Here is a 7,510-nt window from a genome sequence, read left to right as displayed (position 1 = left end):
CTTTACGTGAAGGGACGGGGCGGGGAGATAGCGCTGTGCCTCCCGATTTATTGCTGCTCGCTCCCTGAAGAGTTACTTGTGATGAGGGGAAAAACCCCCAAACAACTAAAGCAATAAAAAACCCAAACGTGCCTCTGACTCGTTTCCGCCTGCAGCGAGCGCCAGAGCCGGGCTGAGGGGAGGGAGGGTAGCGGGGGCTCGGGGGGCAGCGCTGCTCCGGGACAGATTTATCACAGAATCCCAGAGTCACTGGGGCTGGAAAAGCCCTCCAGGACCACGAGTCCCAGCTGTGCCCGGTGTCCCCAACCCAGAGCTCTGAGTGCCGCCTCCAGGAATTCCCGGGACACCTCCAGGGATGGGCACTCCAACCCTCCTTGGGCAGCGCCTGCTAAGGCCCGACCACCCTCCCGGTGACAGCTTTCTCTAAGCCCGGCTCAGCCCTGGTGTCTCAGTGACAGCTTTCTCTAAGCCCAGCTCAGCCCTGGTGTCTCAGTGACAGCATTTCCTAAGCTCGGCTCAGCCCTGGTGTCTCAGTGACAACATTTCCTAAGCTCGGCTCAGCCATGTCTCAGTGACAGCATTCTCTAAGCCTAGCTCAGCCCTGGTGTCTCAGTGACAGCTTTCTCTAAGCCCGGCTCAGCCCTGGTGTCTCAGTGACAGCATTTCCTAAGCCCGGCTCAGCCCTGGTGTCTCAGTGACAGCATTTCCTAAGCTCGGCTCAGCCCTGGTGTCTCAGTGACAGCATTTCCTAAGCTCGGCTCAGCCCTGTCTCAGTGACAGCATTCTCTAAGCCTGGCTCAGCCCTGGTGTCTCAGTGACAACATTTCCTAAGCCCGGCTCAGCTCGGTGTCTCAGTCGCATCATTCTCTAGGCCTGGCTCTGCCCTGGTGTCTCAGTGACAGCATTTCCTAAGCCCGGCTCAGCCCTGGTGTCTCAGTGACAGCATTTCCTAAGCTCGGCTCAGCCATGTCTCAGTGACAGCATTCTCTAAGCCTAGCTCAGCCCTGGTGTCTCAGTGACAGCTTTCTCTAAGCCCAGCTCAGCCCTGGTGTCTCAGTGACAGCATTTCCTAAGCTTGGCTCAGCCCTGGTGTCTCAGTGACAGCATTTCCTAAGCTCGGCTCAGCCCTGTCTCAGTGACAGCATTCTCTAAGCCTGGCTCAGCCCTGGTGTCTCAGTGACAACATTTCCTAAGCCCGGCTCAGCCCTGGTGTCTCAGTGACAGCATTTCCTAAGCCCGGCTCAGCCCTGGTGTCTCAGTGACAGCATTTCCTAAGCCCGGCTCAGCCCTGGTGTCTCAGTGACAACATTTCCTAAGCCCGGCTCAGCTCGGTGTCTCAGTCGCATCATTCTCTAGGCCTGGCTCTGCCCTGGTGTCTCAGTGACAGCATTTCCTAAGCCCGGCTCAGCCCTGGTGTCTCAGTGACAGCATTTCCTAAGCTCGGCTCAGCCGTGTCTCAGTGACAGCATTCTCTAAGCCTGGCTCAGCCCTGGTGTCTCAGTGACAACATTTCCTAAGACCGGCTCAGCTCGGTGTCTCAGTGGCAGCATTCTCTAGGCCTGGCTCTGGTGTCTCAGTGGCAGCATTCCCTAGGCCCGGCTCAGCGCGGTGTCTCAGTGGCAGCATTCCCTAGGCCTGGCTCAGCTCAATGTCTCAGTGACAACACTTCCTAAGCCCGGCTCAGCTCGGTGTCTCAGTGACAGCATTCCCTAGGCCTGGCTCTGGTGTCTCAGCGGCAGCATTCCCTAGGCCTGGCTCTGGTGTCTCAGTGGCAGCATTCCCTAGGCCTGGCTCTGGTGTCTCAGTGGCAGCATTCCCTAGGCCTGGCTCTGGTGTCTCAGTGGCAGCATTCCCTAGGCCCGGCTCAGCTCGGTGTCTCAGTGGCAGCATTCCCTAGGCCCGGCCCAGCTCGGTGTCTCAGTGGCAGCATTCCCTAGGCCCGGCTCAGCTCGGTGTCTCAGTGGCAGCATTCCCTAGGCCTGGCTCTGGTGTCTCAGCAGCAGCATTCCCTAGGCCTGGCTCAGCTCGGTGTCTCAGTGGCAGCATTCCCTAGGCCTGGCTCTGGTGTCTCAGTGGCAGCATTCCCTAGGCCTGGCTCTGGTGTCTCAGTGGCAGCATTCCCTAGGCCCGGCCCAGCTCGGTGTCTCAGTGGCAGCATTCCCTAGGCCTGGCTCTGGTGTCTCAGTGGCAGCATTCCCTAGGCCCGGCTCAGCTCGGTGTCCCACCCAAGCCGTTCCCTGCTGCGGGCAGGGCAGAGGGCCCAGCCGGGCCCAGGAGCTGCGGCAGGCGGGTCTGGGATCCAGCCCCGAGCCGGGCCCGGGTCTGGGGGCTGTGGCTGGCCGGGTTTGGGCACGGGGCAGGGCTGGGAGCAGGGAACGCGGCCGGGGATCCCTCAGGAACTGCTCTGGAGCCCCGGCTGCGGGGCTGCCTCTTCCTGAGTCTCCTGCCTCACAAACTGAATATTCCTGGTGCCCCGTTGAGTTCGGGCCTCTCACACTGACTGCTTCTTTTCCAAGCACAGATTCTGGAAGTTGTGAAGATGCCCCTAAGTCCGAAAGAGCAGAAATAAATGAATATGAATTCTGTGCTTGCTCCCAAATCCCTCTCTTAATGTATTCCTGGTCTCTAAGTCCCTTGGAAAGTGGTACAACTTAAAGAACTTTAAAGCCCAGCTGCTTCTAGGGAAGGGCTAAGTGCTTGGAAAGGTCACAGGTCTGCACTGCTGTGTCTCAGTCTGAGGTGGTTTTCTAAATCCTATTTCTTGTAGGAAACGCAAGGAAAGTGGTTGATGAACAGACATGGTTAATTGTGATCTTGAACCCAGATGAGTGAAGAACATCCTCTTACAGAGTAAGAGTCTTGTAAGGAACAAGTGAATATCTCTGCTGGAAGAGAGATTATCTTACTGAATGGAATCTTATCTGGAGGTTCTTTGGGATTTTTCTGTGGAAGGACTAAAGTCTAGCACTTGCCTGAGTTCAGGATAGTTCCTCTCAGAGACATTTCTGCTCTGGGCTTGCAGCCTGTTCTTGGTAATTTAGATACAGAAATATGTTTGACTCAAGTTTTCCTTATTTAATTTCTCGCTATGACATCTGTACCCATTTATAAATTCATTACTTGATTTGTGTTTATTCCTTATGCAGCGTGTTGTGTACCAAATGTTTAAATAAAATAATTTTTTACTTAGTCTCCTGGCTGTCTCCTCTGTTGCTGTAGGAAAGTCAAGCTGAAAGGCAAAGAATGCCTTTAAACCCTGCCCTTTGGCAGTGGGAAGTCCTTCCCCCGTGTCCTGGCACTCCAGGCCCTTATCAATCATTTCTCTCCAGTTTCTTGTTGGCTCCTTCAGGCCCTGGGAGGCCACTCTGAGGTCCCCCCACCCTTCTCCCCTGCAGTGAGCCCCCCCAGCTCTCCCAGCAGAGCTGCTCCATCCTCTGATCATCTGGTGCCTGCTCTGGATTCTCTCCAGCAGCTCCAGCTCCCGGCTGGGCTGGGCTCTGCACTGGGGCTCACCTTTGCACAGGACAGAATCCCCCTTTCCTGCTGCCCACGCTGGGCACAGGGGTGGTGCTGGGGTGGGAGTGCTGGGACAGCTTTCCCTGCTCAGCTCAGCTCAGCTCAGCTCAGCTCAGCTCAGCTCAGCTCAGCTCAGCTCGGGGTGTGTGTGGGCCTGGGCAGAGGAGTTGCACAAGCTGGGGACAGGGCTGGGTCTGGTGCCTTTGCAGAATTCCCAGAACTAAGGCACAGGGTGTCAGCAGCGGCTGTTCCCAGTCACTGTGTCACTGCTGTGTACTCACCAGAAGGTGACGTTCTGCCCTGGCCGCTCTGAGCAACAAAAGCTCCTGAGAGCAAAGTTTCCAAATGTGCTCTGGAAATAGATCCCGCGGGGCCAGCTGCTCCGTGCCCCCCACGTGTGCTGTGGGAGCTGCTGCCAGCGCTGCAGCCCTGTCCCTCAGCCCGTTTTCCATCCTCTGGGTAGGACTAACAGAGCCCTGAGCTCTGCCAGAACTCTCACTGCTACTGCTCTGAAAACAGAGGCTGCTGGAAGGGTAACTTCAAAAAACACGGGGCAAGCCATGGAAAGAGTGTTTATCCTAAAGGGAAGTACGGCTGGTGGGCACACGGAGTCAGATTTCATTAACAGATAGAAACCACACGCATATCACGTGCTAATTAACAGCAAAACACCTAATTATTCTTAGGTGAGAAGCGCAACAAATTTTTTTTCCCATGGAATTTTTGTCAGTGTTCCAAACTTTGGAGCAAACCTGTGGTTTGGCAGCTGGTGGCTTGCCTTATGAGCCCGGTGTTCAGTAATTTTACCTGTGTTTTTTGCACTGTATTTACCCCTGTGGTATATGAAGATACCCTGGACTTCAGTCCTTGTTACCCTCTTGTGGCTGCTGCCCAGGTCCCTGCTCCCACAGCTGAGCACAGACCCCGCTGTCCCTGAAATACTGGCATTGTGTGGGGTGTGCATGGCAGCCAGACTCTTCCTGCTCCAAAGAGCCCTCGCATCCACGCCCCTCAGGACAGGCCCTTTGTCACATCCAGGCAAATGTCCTAAAGCTCGTGGTTCAGCTTTTCCCTCCCTGCCCTCCCAGGTAGCAGCGCTCTGGCAGCGCCATCGCCTTCCTCGCTGTCACCAGCCTGTCCCGTGCAGTGTCCCTCTGCCCTGGCACCAGCTGAGCCCTGGGGAGGCGAGCTCTTCCAGGAAGGAGCAGCACAGCGTTCTCCTGGCGCTGTGTGTGTGTCCTGGCTGGCTGAGGGGACGGAAGGGACGAGGCCATGTGCTGTGCTCTCTATTTCTGGCTGCCCTGTGAGTCACTGTTTGTGTCCTGCTCACCCTCAGGTAGCGTTTCCAGGTGTTCCACGGGGCTGTCAGAGAGGCTGGAGTGTGAGGAGAAGGGAGGGATCACAGAGCCCTTCTCAGCTGCTGACAGCCCTGAAGAGCCCTGGCAATGTCAGCTTTAGACATCTGAAAGCAGTGATGGGTTTTTTCCCCCAAAATAGAAACAAAATAATCTCTTTGATAGCTGAATCACCTCCTGACTGAAGAAAGTGTCTGTTCTATTGTGTTCTTCGTGCTGTGATCCAGTAATTGCTCTCTGGCTTTATAAGGAAAGATCTAGAGCTAACCCAAGGCTTCAGGCAGCTTCTCCGCACTCTGGGAGCTCTTCTGCAGGAATCACTTTTGGAGTCGTGTCAGAGATGTTGCTGCCTGCGGAGGATCTTGGGAGTGGGTGCTCCGTGCCCCGGGCTGAGGAGCCACAGTGGCTCTGGTGTGAATTTGGAAAAGGCTTTGCCTGTTACTGGGGCCCAAGCCAGGGATCACATCTCGTTTGGTGCCTGACTCCTGTTCCATGGAGCAGGAGCTGGGAGCAGCTGAGGCTGACTTTGGGGATCACCTCCTGGTTATTCACCTGAGAGCTGGGAATTCCGTCCTGTTTCCAGTGAGATTTATGGCAGCCAGCCTTTCAGGTTATCACTGCCTTTGACACAAGTGGTTGGTGGCTCTGCCCAGTCCCTGCCAGTGTGCTTCAGGGCTGGGTCACGGCGTTGCAGAGGTCCTGGGCACTGTTGGGAGCAACCAGGTGTGCCACTGTAGTCTTTCAGGTTAAATTGGGAGCCAAATGTTTGCCACCTTGTTACTGTAATGAAAACCAAATAAATCTCTGCCTTGCCACGTGCTGCGTTGTCTGATGTTGGTCTCTCCCAATGTCTCCCAGCTTCCCCCACCACAAAGTGTCTCTTCCCTAGCAGGCTTTGCTCTGGGGACATCGGTGTGGCTTCTCTGTGCCGTGCTGTCCATCCAGAGAGGCCCCTTGTGCTGCTTTCACACCTTGGCAGCAACGAACTGTGAACGTCCTCCCAAAATCTTCATTTCCAAGTTACCTTTGAAGGGAGCTTGTATTATAAATAAATGGAATTGCTCATCCCTCTGCTTCTCTCAGATTAAAGTGAAATTATCTTCATCTCAGGAGTCAGAGAAGACACCTGTCAGGCACAGCAGTGGGTGAGTCATATCTGTGACAGCAAGATTTCTCTCAGTGACACTTCCTTAAATGTCAAAATCTCATTCCCATTCCGCTGGAGCTGCTCCGCTCTCCAACTTCAATTAAAACTTCGGAATAATTCCAAACATTTATGGGTTTGTCCAGCCTCACCCAGATTTTAATTGCTACCTGTGCGTTTTCCTCGGAGAAGTTATGAACGTGTCCCGGCGGAGCCGTGAGTCACTGCCTGGCAAGGTGTGGCTGCAGGTCCCGTGCTCCTGGGCTCTCAGTCCTTCCCCACGGGGAGCTGCCAGCATGGACAGCACTCCTTCCTCAAGCGGTTCTTCCTGCATGAAACTAGTGTGGATGCTTAAGGCAGGGTGAAAAGAAAAGCACTTCACTTTTCAAAGGAAATGTTTGAATTGCACTGTGAGCACTCCTGTTGGGGAAACACCCATTTATTTCACAGAATCAGGGAATATCCTGAGCTGGAAGGGACCCAAGGATCATCGAGTCCAGCCCCTGTCCCTGCCCAGACTCCAACAATGCCACCCTGGGCACCCCTGGCAGCGCTGTCCAAGCTCTCCTGGAGCTCTGGCAGCCTCGGGGCTGCTCCCTGGGGAGCCTGGGCGGTGCCAGCACCCTGGGGATGAACCTGAGCCTGCCCTGGCAGAGCTCCAGCTGTTCCCTGGGTCCTGTCCCTGTCCCAGAGATTGGAGCTGCCCCTCGGGAGGAGCTGCAGACCCCAGTGAGTGTCCCCTCACTTTGGGCTGGCTGCAAGGAGAAGCCCCCAAATCACTTATGTGGGATGACACACATGTAGGAAATGGCATTTTTCCTTGATGCAGCTTCTCTAGTTTGAGATACTGAGGGCTTGGATGAAGATTCCTTTTCCCCTCTTACCTTGCTGATGGCAGGCTGTGATTTCAAGAGGGTCAAAGGATCAAAGGGCCATATAGTCCAAACTCAGGAGTTGAAAATGAACTGGATTAGCAAGCGTTCCTTGGCTGCTGCAGGAAATGCACATCCCAGCAGCAGTGCCTTGGAAAACCCTTGGGGTGCTCTGCTTGCCAGGCTTTGGCATGGGAAAATGTTCAGCAAAACTCTTATAAAATGAGGGGGTTTTAAGGGAGGTGGGACTGAACAGGTGCTCCCTACACTCTGCCCAACAGGGTGATGGTAAGTTTGGTTGGCTTCCAGACCCATTATCCTCTTAAACTGTTTTTTTTACCACTTTTTCATTTATTTTTTCCTTTATTCATTTTATTCAGAATAACAGAGGAGTGGCTTAGCTGTAGTGAAATGCCGGAGAAAATTCAGTGCTGAAGCAAGTAGCACTGACATATGGTGGAGCTAAATTGGGTTGGAAGTCTCAGGAAGAATCCTTGAGGAGTTGGTGGATGTTGGTAACAGAATACGTTACTATGGGCTGCATGGAGTGAAATTGTTCAAACTCCTCTGTCTCCAGCCTGTGTGCCCTGTGCACCTCGTAGTGGCAATGGTGTGTGAAGGGG

This window comes from Passer domesticus, chromosome 8, assembly GCF_036417665.1.
Source record: "Passer domesticus isolate bPasDom1 chromosome 8, bPasDom1.hap1, whole genome shotgun sequence".
NCBI classification, from domain to species: Eukaryota; Metazoa; Chordata; class Aves; order Passeriformes; family Passeridae; genus Passer; species Passer domesticus.
Note: the sequence above shows the minus strand (reverse complement) of the source record.